This window comes from Kogia breviceps, chromosome 13 (genome assembly GCF_026419965.1).
Source record: "Kogia breviceps isolate mKogBre1 chromosome 13, mKogBre1 haplotype 1, whole genome shotgun sequence".
Taxonomy (NCBI): Eukaryota; Metazoa; Chordata; class Mammalia; order Artiodactyla; family Physeteridae; genus Kogia; species Kogia breviceps.
The window spans coordinates 57,987,393-58,001,637 of NC_081322.1; the positions used below are offsets into that span (position 1 = coordinate 57,987,393).

The 14,245-nt window shown below is 34.0% G+C and overlaps 1 protein-coding gene across 18 annotated transcripts in view; it reads right to left on the reverse strand.

The window, feature by feature from the left end:
- The window catches only part of PTPRK (protein tyrosine phosphatase receptor type K), a 583,718-nt gene that overhangs the window by 153,171 nt on the left and 416,302 nt on the right, over window positions 1–14,245 (reverse strand). The gene's annotated exons all lie outside the window — the stretch shown is intronic.

The following is a 14,245-nucleotide window of genomic DNA, read 5'->3' on the forward strand; positions in this document are numbered from 1 at the left end:
GATGGCTCAACCAGAATTCTAATTTTGGCGGACTCAAAAACAATACTAGTTTCTAACAGTGTACAGAATTTGTATTAAGGAATCTGGAAAACATAAGTAATGATATATATAGAGAGAGTTTTCCACAGAAAGGGATTGAAATTTACTACAACATTTTGAAAATGTTAAATACCTACTATGTTCTAGTAGTTACATTTAATTTATACAATTGTGACCATATCTCTTTAAATAACATCAGAGTAGCTAAATGCAAATGAATAGCCAAACTATCCTTCTAAATAAGCTCATCCTTCCCATCCTTGCCCTTTTTCACATGTGTCAAAAGTCTGAAATGTAAGGTTCATTATGATTTTCAGTGAAACCCACTTAACATCCTTAATAATTGTTACATTATTAATGGCACACACCTGCCATAAGTACTGTGCTGGTCTAGTTCTCTCATCTATTTATTTTCAAGCTGTGTGTGCTATTATTCATACATGTTAATTTTTTTTAATTGTTATTTTTTGTTGCTAAATGGCACCAATTAAAAAATGTATTAATGTCTCAGAATTGGTTTATCGAAACCTAAAAACGTAAGGAACAACATATCCATGTCCTTAAAATAAAGAGTGAACAAGATTCAAGTGTCAAAATATAATGTAAATCTCTTTGTGCTAAGACAGGCAGTAATTTTAAAAGACCAAAAAAAAGTTACGTACAACTTAAGTACTTGAAACTTGCAGTTTCTTACATTTCTAAATCTCATTGTAGTGTCTGTAATAAAATATTGTCAAATAGTGGCTTAGATCTATCGACACGTTCTCAGCATTTATAAAACAAGCTCAGTAATCTCTGTAATAAACCAAACAAGTTTTTACAGAGTAAAAGAAAAATAATGCTTTCCATGACGAAGTTGATAACTTTAGTCACCAAAGATGAGACGGGACCAAAATCAGATTTCAAATTCACAATATTTCTGAGAGGCTCATAAAGTCACTGAGACAATTAATAATAAGTATTATACACACAAAAAGTCAGGAAAAACTATTGACAAAATGTCTACACCAATGAACACTGTTAGACATTGCATAATGTCAACATGAAGGAACTCTATGATGTGGAAGAGCAATGCCTCTTGGAAGTAGTAACAGACATTCCATTCAACAGTTGAATAAATCACTGATGTGCAGAGTATTTGCTCTTGACGGATATGTGGAATAAACTTGAGGGCAGAATGCTCCATAAATTTGGGTACCACTCATACCCCCAAACCAGGACTACATACAGATGTGGGAACAAGGCAGTGAATTCAATACAGTGGAACACAGCTAAGTATGCAGAAGGGAAAGTTGGCACTCTGAAGAGAGAATTAAATATAACTCAAATGTCAGTACAGATATTTTATTCATTGATAACAGCCAAGAGTCAAGCATAACGCTACCAGATCTTCATTCAGTGTTGAAGGAAATAATAAAGTGGGGAATATAATCACGTTGATTTTCTGTGTATTGAGTGAAGAAATGGGCAGTGAATACGAAACTGTCCTGCCATACTGGTGTATGCTGACTGTCAAGGGGAAAGAAGCTCACACAGGTTTTCAAAATGAAGAATGTGATAAACACATTTCTTCCTCCACAAGACCATTTCAATGATTTCAAGTGGCATGTCCAAATAACCCAATTTTCACAATATATTCAATTTATTGAATAGTCTAAACCTATCATGTCAAAGACAAAATATCATATTTAATTCTGAGGATCAGAAAGATTTCTTAAAATGACTGAATAGCAATACAACAATACAATTGCTGCAACTTTAATCTAGTTCAACACATAATGGTTTTTTATATTTTTAGAGACAGAGGAGACAGAGGTTGGTGTCCTGTTGGTACATATATTTAAAAACATATCCAATGCTGCAACGAAACATGAAAAAAAATTTCTAGTCCTGAATTCAACAAAAGAGTATATTAATATCAATTTGTCATTATGTCTTAAGTTAAAACATTTAATTGAACATTTAACTATCTTCTGAGTAGGATACACTTGCCAACTTAGACTCTGACAATTTGCTAAATGTATTTTCCAATAAAATATCTATTCATCATCTCTGGTTCCACATTAGCTCTAAACAGCCAGAACTGAGAGCCACTAAACACTTGCTAGAGATCATTCTCATTGACCTATAATTAAGAGTTAGTACTTACTAAGAGGAAATAAGGAAAAGAGAAAACACAGAATGGATCTAGAACTTAAGATGTTTCTCAGAATATTCATCTTAAATCTACATACAAGTTAACAATGAAAATTGCAATTAATGACATTTTTTCTAATATGAAACAAATATCAATTTTAATTGAAAATAGAGCTTTATTTTAAAATGTACCTATAACTGTGTTTTCTAAGTTGCTTTAAACTCCCAATGCCATCTGTAGATACCAAAGTTGTGAATAACAGTGACCTAATTGGTAAAGTTCAAATTCCTTGGCAAAGTACATAATACCTTCATTGATCCAGGCTCCCTTTACCTCTTCACTGTCTTCTCACCACTGTTTCCCTTTTCATGTTTCTGGAATGCCAAATTACCTGTAGTTCTTCATATTACATGCATCTTTCTTACCTCCATAATTCTGTTTTGCTGTGCCCCCTAACATAACCCACCTCCCTCTCTGATAGCCCCTCCCTCTTTCAACACTCCATCTGGCTAACTCCTCCCTGCCATCCTTTAATATCACTTAGCTCAATATCATTTAGATATTTTCTTTTTATATGAGCTTAGATGTTCTCCAGGGATTTTTCCCTGATCCTGCATCTTCTCCTTGCTCAGTTATCTGCATTTATAAGGCTTTGTGATACTGATATCATGGAACTTACACTTTTAAATTATCAGTGTATATATTTATCTCTACTACAAGAATGTAAGCAACTCCAATTCCTTTTTGTTTTTATATTTTCAGAATCTAACCCAATATCTAATACACAGGAGATGTATCAAAACATGACTTACAATCAAATCAATTTTACCTGTAAGAATGGAGGAGAGGGTAATGGTAAAGGTTTCATAGCTTTAATAAAATTATTCTTCTAATCACTACTCTCACTATCCATGTTTGAGGAAGGTGAAGTAAATCGTGATGAGGCAGACAGATGGTTACGAGGATAGTTACAGATTTACTTAACAAAAAGTTTACTTTTTATAAATTGACTTTAACTTAATATTCAAACTTTTTAATATACCTATTTAAATTGTAGCTTTTAAGGATGCTAAGCCCTTGCTTTCTGCACTTAGTTTAGGTCACACTGAAAAGAAACTGAATGAAGCAAATGGGGTAAAAAATGCAAAAACAACTGCATTTAAGACTAGTATATATGATACAGTTTTTGAAGCACATGTTACAGTTTTCTCAGATGAAAACTCATTAAAAAGAAAACTAAGGTATTGAAGAATTATTACTTTTTAATTTAATATGAGATCTTGACATTTATTTTATGATGGAGAAAACATATTTTAGTAAATTACAATGAATTCTTATTGGCTTAGCAAAAGGAAGACATTTGTTTATGAAAACTGTAGTACACAAGAAGCATGGGATAGAGTCAAGATAAAGATAAGTTATCACAGATTCAAAGCTCTGGGATGTGAGAGTTCTTGACAGGTTATCTGGGCTGGCAATTCCCTTGCCTTGGCAAGATCATTTTCAAAACACAGCAGACAAATGCTTTTGTTTATGTAAAAAAATGCCTCTAGGGGAAGAGGAGTCATAATCTCCCTTAATAATTCACTAAGCCTTTTTTAAACATGGTACCTAAAGACAGTTTAGCACATTGAGTTCAGAGGCCATATTCTTTTGCTTTCACTTTAGTGGTGAATTAGAATAGCCTAATTCGCTGGGTAAATGTAGTTTGAGTTCTTACAAGCAACTCAAACTCATGTCAGTAACTGAACTCATCATTTTCTTTCTCTATCTCTCTTTCCAAACTGGTTCCTCCTTCTACATCACCCACCCATTTCCTCAAACCCAAGAGTCACCCTGTATAAACTAATTGTCCCCATCTTCCATACATTCACATCAAATCAACTTCCAAATATTACTATTTATTACTCTAATATTCATCCCTTCCTTATTACACCCAGATCTCACTTAGACTAATGAAAGAGCCTCCGTACTAATCTCCTTCAGTTCTGCCTTCCCTTGTTTCTAATTACACAGGAAAATATATTCTTAGTATAAGAGCCATACAATTATGGACACAAAACATATCTATGGACTTGTTTCAGTTAACCATACCCAGATACAATACACATATGTACACACAGATGGAAGAAAAATATCTAGAAAAAATTACAAAGTGTCATTGTTAACTTTTTCTGCACACACACAATAACAGATATACATATATATATACATAAATACACACACATACTGCCTTTATTTATATAATGTATATATATCCTACTGGTATCATATATTGTTTAATTAAAATTGTGATTACTGTTTTTGGTAAACTACAAGGAATTATGACAACATACAACAAGGGAGCTTTGACTGGTAATAAGGCATCAAGAAAGCTCCCTTGAAGAAGAACCATGTCATCTGCATCTCGCAGGTGTATGAGAACTGATTAATCAGTGGAGGAGTGTTCCAGGCAGGCAGCTCAGCTTGAAAGCCCAGAGGCAGAGCATAGGGCAGCCCAGAGAGGCCATGGAAATAAAGGCAGGTGTGGTGGCGATAAAGAAACAGGAGTGGCAAGTGCAGGCGATGAGGCTTATGAAAGAGGTGGTACCCACGTCAAGTTGTGCCACAGATAAAAAGACTACAGTCTTTATGTTTTTCTGCAATCACCAGTCTGTTTATGCATGTGTCTTAATTTGTGATTGAAAAAAAAAATGAAAGTACTGTTCTCAAAGGTAGTATTCCTAATATGTAATGCCATCATGTCAATCCTCTACTCCCTATCACATTCAGGATAATGTCAAACAGCCCTGAAAGCATACACACTCTGCTTTGTGGGCATGTTCTGATTATTGGCCTGCACCTATCACCACACCCACAATCATGCTGGACTCCAGCTAACCTGAATGGCTCAGTGACTGAACACAGTCACTTACTCTCTGTGTCTCTGAGTCAAACACACTTGTCCCCCAAGATCCTCTGGCTCATACATGTAGGACCATCAGAACTAAGCGAGTTCTCCAGGCGATACAACCTCTGTGCTCATGTATAAATTAGGATTCTCCACCCTGCCTCTATTTTCCCATGTGTGTTTCCCTTGCAAATTCAACATATGCTTAGGTCAAAATGTGCAGAATGCCAAAAGATATATACAGAAATGTATACAGCTACAAGAAAATGATTTTACGAAGAAAAATGGATTATAAAAATAAACTTTGGGGCTTCCCTGGTGGCGCAGTGGTTGAGAGTCCGCCTGCCGACGCAGGAGACACGGGTTCGTGCCCTGGTCCGGGAAGATCCCACATGCCGCGGAGCAACTAAGCCCGTGAGCCATGGCCGCTGGGCCTGCGCGTCCGGAGCCTGTGCTCCGCAACGGGAGAGGCCACAACAGTGAGAGGCCCGCATACCGCAAAAAAAAAAAAAAAAAAAAAAAAAAAAAAAAAAAAAAAAAAAACTTTGGAAGTACCTGGTAAATAACAGAAACTATTTAAGATTAATTAAAAGAGAGAAATTTCACACTTCAATTTTATGGAAGCTTTTTTCTATCAATAAAATGGGAATACTAATACCTATCTTACAAGAGCTCTCAAGGCTGATATGATTATGACATTAAGTAATATATATGGAAAGGGATTTGAAAATATATATGTCTAAAAGTATATTTTATTATTAGTTTTGAGCTTAGAATTAAAAATCTCAGTGTTCACATGTTCTTATATTGACCAAGTTTTACCTTAAAAATAAAATAGATGAGAATTAATTGAATGTTATGCAATGCATACCCTTGAATCCTTAATGCATACTAGCCACAAACTTAAAAAAAATTTAATTGCAAAACAAATGCATAGAATGGTATACAATCACAAACCTCTCTCTACTCTCACGCTGAATTCCCACTACTACCTTCCCCAAGCCTAATCACAGACTACTGTTAATATATTTGCAAGTCACAGCTTGTTTCAATGATCTGTTGCTTCTCAAAAGATTTTTCTGTCTTCGTTATGTTTTTAGGGAATCTATGATGCTTTTAATTGTATCTTCGATACTTGATGTCCTAATCTGTCTTCTTCTGTCTACAGTATCTGTTAACTGGTGAGATATGGCTTAAGGTTAACAGGGATATAGAACTATCTAAATTTAGATTTAGAGTCCATAACCTCTTAGAAGTTTTATATGCTTCTTGTCTTTCCTTATGTAATTTATAATTAATTAATGTGTTTGATACTTAACCTTTGAAATGTAGTAGCAATATCATCCGATCCTTATTTAAAATAGCAAGTCATTTGATTTATTCTTCGATTATGAAAAGATCATGCTACAAGTTCATGTTAATATATTGATAATTATGTATCTGGAAGAAAATTAGGAGTCTTCTCTATAATAATCTTTCAAACAGATAAGACATGGCATAACCAAAGAGAAACAGGTAAGATGTGGCAGATAGCAAAGCTGTTTTGATGAACAATTCTATCTGAATTCCAGAATTATAGATGACAGCATTCATGATCTCCTAAAGTTCCTCCCAGAAGACACAGTTCTATAAAATGCAGTTTGAAAACTAATTTCTGTACTAAGCTTTGTGTGATTGTAACTTGGGGTAATTATCAATATATATTCAATAACAATTGAGCAAAAACAAATTGATTAGGTAATACTGCTAAAAGGAGTATGACATTCTTAGTCGTGCAGACTTTCAAGCTTTAGAAGGAAGAATCTCAATAAGTTTGACTCCATTGTTTACAGAAATTGGTATTTCCCAAAGATGACATTTTATAATATTATATTTATATTCTGCAGCTTCCTGTATTTTATATCTCCAGTCTAATTTTTTTTAATCCATTAAGATCTACATAGCTTCTTTTTCAGTGTTATTTAGTTTGGGGGATATAAGTATTTATTGATATATTCTTGTTCCAAAGTTCTAAGATTCTTGTGTTTTCATAATTAAGCTATTTATTTGTGATTGAGCCAGAAAATGCACAAACTCCACAAGGAGGCTACCTCAATGCAAAAAGTAGAAGGGATCCAGGTATCATCCAAAGGTTTTCTGATTACAACAACATTCACAGGCAAACAAAAATGATGCCAATAAATAATAATTATAGTGACCTATGATTTAAAATAACTCCACTTATTCTTCTATCCATCAGACTTTACAGTAAAGGGATCTCTGACTTGATTTACATCCAATGGCAATAAATCTAGATTACCATGGACTTGCATCATGGCATGCCTGCATTGAGCAAATACCATGGCACTAGCGTCAGCTATCTAGTCTCATTTCAGGAATTAAAAGAAATAAGCAGTTTGCTTTAAATATAGTTTTGGTGTGTGTGTGTGTGTGTGTGTGTGTATATATATATATATATATAGATAGATAGATAGATAGATAGATACACGCACATATACATGTATATATGTATATTATTTTTCCTTACTATATTTTTCTCTAATATGGAGACTTCTTTTTTTTTTTTTTTTTTTTTTTTTTGCGGTATGCGGGCCTCTCACTGCCGTGGCCTCTCCCGTTGCGGAGCACAGGCTCCGGACGCACAGGCTCCGCGGCCATGGCTCACGGGCTTAGTTGCTCCGCGGCACGCGGGATCTTCCCGGACCAGGGCACGAACCCGTGTCTCCTGCATCCGCAGGCGGATTCTCAACCACTGCGCCACCAGGGAAGCCTGGAGACTTCTTTTGATGAATACAGGAAACAGAATTCAGAAAAGCAAGAAGAAAGCTGAATTACACATCATTTCTGGTATGTTAACAGTAAAGCTTGAAAAGTTTTCTCCCATCAGTTTCCTCTGAGTCATTAATATGCATGTATAGGACAGCCAAAAGTTTGGAATTCACTCTTTTGATTTTTATGTTTATAATGACCTATGAATTTTTCAAAAATGTACTTTTTCTTTAAGCTGTGTTCTTAATCTTTCCCTGTTTTTATGATAAATAAAATGAAGACATTAGCAAAACTTCTCCATCTTGTCTTCTAAATCATTAATAGACTTAATACCATCAGTACTAAAACTGATCCTGAGGGCACCCACTATTAATCTCTTTCCACTTGAGAAGTCCATTTACTTCTGGTCTTGCTTTCTATCAATTCTGTTTTAAATCTGAGAAGGAAATTTTCCTGTTAATCCTTGGTCATCAGCTTTCTTTATATTTGTCTTGTAAAGAACTTTTTCAGAAGTTCTGAACCACACAAGCATTTCCCTTCCCTATACATAATTTTGCCAGTACACTTCATTTGTTGGATTTCTCTCAGGTAAGGGTCTATTTAGTCTTGAACAGAACAGTCAGGAACATAATTTAAATACCCTAATAGTATAAATCAGCTGCTTTGAAAAAGCCAGGCGAACAAATTAAAGTGACATGAGTAAATTTAAATTTCACCCATCTGTTAGACTCATACATAATCCATTAATTAAATGAAATCTAATATGCTAGTAAAGCATACTTATACGGGCTTGATTCTCTCTAGTAATAAAAACATATTTTAAAAAAATTTTAGCATGAAAATATAACTAAACAAAAAATGGACAAGCTGTGGATCTGTTAAAAACTTATACTTTTTGATTGTTATTCCTTTTAATTTTCAAAGATCAAAATGACATTCTATTTTAGATGGATTGTAACTTAAGTATCAACTTTATTCTCCAAGTGAAGAATACAAAGTCTCTTAAAATATAAAAAGGTTTTGAATATTTGCCCTCTTGCTAAAAACATTTCACAAACTTCCTTAGGTATGTTTTAAAAATTCAGAACTATATAATAGTGGCTTGAAAATATTTCCTCAAAGGATTTATTTCTAATAGTGATGCTGACTTTGACAGTTATTTCCAGGAATAAGCTAAAGCTGTCTATGAGAAAATAATAGCTAGAAAAGTAAATTTACTCAGGACCAAACTGACTTTATCCCAAAAGCAAAAGATCTCAGTTTTATATAATTTTCTCAATCATGGCTTTTGCCTGTTTCCAGATGAATTTTGCAACACCATGATGCACTTAAGAATAACGGAAAATCAGTAACTACAATGCTTATTAGAAAAGCTTCTGATGTATTTTTGCTAGACGTCCCCTGATTTCAATTGATACTGAACATATTTTAAAAATTAATTAATGACAGCATATATTAAAGTGGGTGTAAATTGGGAACTTACTTAAGTGCTTTACATGTCATTCCCTTTAATTCCAACAACAACAATATGAGATTATTCCTATTGTTATATCCATATTAAAAATAAGGTTAAATGTTTTGTCCAAGGTCACAGTAATGTAGGAAGAATTCTGGTTCTTCAATATTGCAATCCAATAAAATTTTTAAAAACTGTTAATTGAAATAAATGTTCTTAATTTACCAAAGACTTTCCAGTTTTATATTTTGTTATCACTATATAATTTTTAAACCTAATCCTACTTTCAAAGATAATACTATTAATTTTTTTTTCATACCAATCCTAGTCCTTTCCTATACAAATCTCTTCTCACAGATGTGGTTAAAAATTGAGATTATAGGCTTCCCTGGTGGTGCAGTGGTTAAGAACTCACCTGCCAGTGCAGGGGACATGGGTTCGAGCCCTGGTCCGGGAAGATCCATCCCACATGCTGCGGAGCAACTAAGCCTGCAAGCCACAACTGCTGAAGCCTGTGCGCCTAGAGCCCGTGCTCCGCAATGAGAAGCCCGTGCACCGCAACAAAGACCCAATGCAGCCAAAAATAAATAATAAATAAATTAATTTTTTTAAAAAATTGAGATTATAGTCCCAATAATGAGTTTGGCATTTTGCTTCTAATATTAAGAAATACTTGAAATATTATTCTTAAAAGTCTTCTATCTGGAAGTGCAACTTTTTTCTTTTTTTAAAACAATTTCCAACTCAGAAGCTTCTGAGTTGTTTCCAACGTAAAGCAGGAGTGTCAATGAACATAAATCTTTATCTCAATTTCAGATTATTTATCTTGAATACAGTAATTCCACTGTTTGAAATCTATCAAAAAGGCACTGCATACACATTGCCCTGTGGGTGGAGTGACCATTTTTTAATGCTAACGTATTACCAAAGTCATAACCTAGATACCAGGTAAGAGTGGAGGTGTGTGATAATGATTATATTTTATATATTTAATTGCTTTTGGAAAACTTTACTTATTGACTATCCACCATGATCAAGGCAGAAAAGTAAAACGTCTTTAACATCACAAGAAGAAGAAGAAATTTAAAGCACCAGGTTTGTTGAAGAATATTTTAGACAACAGAAGTCAAATCCTGCCTTTCAGTTTGATTTTTTTTTTAAGGATTTCAACACATAACTTGATTTCAACTGTTATCATAGGGAATATAATGTTAAAGGAAAATTATGAGCTATTTCAATAAAATAACATTTATATTACTAAACTCCAACTTTTCATTACAAGAGAAAAAAGGAATATACCACAATAAATACTTTCCTCCATACTAATCCGCCTCCATACATTAGATGGACAACTTAACAACTTTAAAAATGTGTTACCAAAAATATACATTTTAGGGCTTCCCTGGTGGCGCAGTGGTTGAGAATCCGCCTGCCGATGCAGGGGACACGGGTTCGTGCCCCGGTCCGGGAAGATCCCACGTGCCGTGGAGCGGCTGGGCCCGTGAGCCATGGCCGCTGAGCCTGCGCGTCCGGAGCCTGTGCTCCGCAGCAGGAGAGGCCACAACAGTGAGAGGCCCGCGTACCACCAAAAAAAAAAAAAAAAAAAAAAAAAATACATTTTAAAGTACTAAATGAATTAAAGGAATATTTCCCCCTAAATTTTAGAGAAAAAACTCCATTCTGCTTTTCTTGCACAGAATTGAAAGAGAAGAAATACAATTAAAAATAGGTTACTTAGAATGTTTTTATCAATCAAAAACATTGATATTTTATTAATAACTATTTGTCCAGCAGCAAATAAGATAATTGAGAAGAGTTGTATTTATGTTCAAGGACTTTACAAAATAGTTGTGAAACTATTACTTTGTAAAACAATAAAGCCAACAATTAGAAAAGCATAATGAAAAATTAAACGACAGTAATATAAATAAGCATTAAATGATGATGCTGAGTATAGCTCAAATTCAGAGATTCAGTGTTACTAGAAGTTAGAAGGGAAGTGAGGAAATCTCCAAATTTTATCAGACAATATCATTCCTGGTGGGAACTGAGATTCATTTAACACCTCCTTGGGCTGATAGCTGCAACTGATGGAAATGCTAAATGGAAGTGCCAAATATTTATTCTTCACAATACAAAAATAAAATTAAAATGGCAATGCTTGACTGACCTAATTTATGTATCTAAGTGTTTGTCTTTGTTTTCAAATATTTCTGGTCAAAATGATTAAAACATTAACAACATTAAAAGTTATATTTTCTCTTCATTCTAGTATAATATTCTTAAGGCTATAATGAAATATATACAAACTTATCTACACAGAACCATTTTTTGAAAATAGTATTGTAATATTATTTTGCATATGAAACTTTAGCTAATTTTTTAAAACTCAAAGGAATACTTCATAACAGCTGCCTCCTTTTCCCTAAATGATTGCCTTTTGGACTTTGTACCTTCCAAATGTTGAGTGAATTTTAAATGTCTTTTTATGCTCAGGGTTTGTTTTTTTTTTTTTCCCACCCCAGCAATCGGCATTAAGATTACACCACACCTGCTCTCCTGTTTAAGTTTCACTTTTGCTGAACTTAGCTCTAGCCTCCAAGAACTTAATTTAGTTCTTTGATTCATGTCTTAAAAAATGAGCCAAAAGAATTTTTACTAATTTGTGGCCATCAGTCATTTAGCTGTGCCTCTCTAGTGTTCAGAGATGTCTCATTCCATGATAGAAGGGCAGTTAACACCTGTAAGGTAATTATATCTACCAAATGCTGTTGGCCAGGAATATGAATATATAATTGTTCCTACCACCTGTTAATTGTTCTATTTGAATCACCTATTTCATCATATACATTTACTTGGCAACTACCTACTTTTATTAGCCTCTAGAAATGCTACATTTGCTTGTAGCAGAGTTTTTGTCTTTACATCATTAAGATGGAATTTTTAAGTTTTGGGGGGAAGACATGAATTAAATGGATAAAAAAAGCATATGTGTGCATGTGCAGGAAGGAGGGGGGGAGAAAATTATACTAGTGAGAGAGAAATCCAAATAAGAGAGTAAATCGTTTTCGGAGGGAAAACTTGAAACTCCAACTATTTACTGTTGCTACAGAAATAAGCAACTGACTATTTTACATTGACTTTATATCATGTGACATTTTTATATTTGCTATTATTTCCAAGAGATTTTTAGTAGGTCCTTTGTGATTTTCAACATAAATAATTATGTTATCTTTGAGTAAGGACAGTTTTATTTCTTACTTTACAATCTGTATACAGGTTATTTCTTTTTCTTGCCTTACTGTACTAACTAGGACTTCCAGTACAGTATTCCCCCCTTACCCACAGTTTCTCTTTCCACAGTTTCAGTTACCACAGTCAACTGTGGTCTGAAAATACTAAATGAAAAACTCCAGAAATATACAATTCATAAGTTTTAAATTGTGCACCGTTCTGAGTAGCGTGATGGAATCTCAAGCTGTCCCACTCCATAACCCCTGAGACCCCAACTATCACATCATCTGTCCTGACATTCAGCCATCTCCATCAACATGGGTCGATGATCCAGGATCTCCAGAAGCAGGTAATCCTACTTCTGACACATCCTTAGAAAGTCAGTAGCAGCCTAAGGCTAGGACACAATACCTAAGTCACTCACCTTTTTTCATCTCATCACATAGACATTGTATCTCTCACACCATCACAAGAAGAAGGGTTAAGAAGTACCATACAATATTTTGAGAGAGAGAGAGAGAGACCTAATTCACATAACTTTTATGACATAACTTTTTTTTTGTTCAATTTCATTGTTATTGTTGTTACCCTCTTATTGTGCCTAATATATAAATTAAGCTTTATCATAGGATTGCATATATAGGAAAAAACAGTATATATAGGGTTCTGTACTATCAGTGGTTTCAGGCATCCACTGAGGGTTTTGGAATGTATCCCCCCATAAAAAAGGGGGGAGGGACTACTGTATGTTGTTAAATAAAATTGGTGAGAAAGGATAGCTTTACCTTGTTCTCAATCCTAAGGGAAGGATATTACTTTTAGGTATGTTCAGTGCATTCAGTTAAATTTCAAACCAAGCTGAGGTACATATCTTTGGCTCATGTTCTTGTCATGTTGAAGATATTTTTCCTAATTTTTACTTTCCAACTTATTATAAAATTGACTTATTTACTATATTATTGTCCCCAAAAGGCAGAGATCTTTGTTTTGTTCACCAACATGTTCCAAATACCTTGAACAACTTTCTGGCACATATGAGGGCGCCAATAAATACTTGTAGAATGAATTTAAACTATTGGGCTCAGTTGTGGGTACTGCTTATTTACATTTTAATACTAAAATATTTCAAGTGATTCGAAATAAGTACTACTAAAAAAATTTCTGAAGAAATTTGATGATAGAAGGGTCAAGATTGTAAGGATCAATAATAAGTGACAGATCATATTTGTACAATGTAATTTTTCAACCTCTGTAGACAATATTGACAACAGTATAAAAGCAGTATATCCAAAATTATCACTCAGAAGCAAAGGTTCATCTAACATGGAAAATATTATGATTACTTCCTGCCAGCTGGGTTCACTATTTGTGGCAATAACAAGTGTCTGACACTTCAGTGTGTAGAATGCAGTGAAAACCTGAAAAATTATTTCAGGGAGGAATCAAATTACAACATGACCATGGGATGAAACAAAGTTCTGAGTTTGTTTTAGCATATATTCTATAATGCCATGTTATTAAAAACCAACAGAATTTATGTCTGACATTAAATATGTACTTAGTTTTAATAACAGTGTTGACAATAATAGCTACAAATTGTTGATTACCTACTGTATTAGTTTCTAGGGCTGTTATAACAAATTACCACAAAATGGATAGCTTAAAAGAACAGAAATGTACACTTTTGTCATTATGGCTAGAAATCTGAAATCAAGGTGTT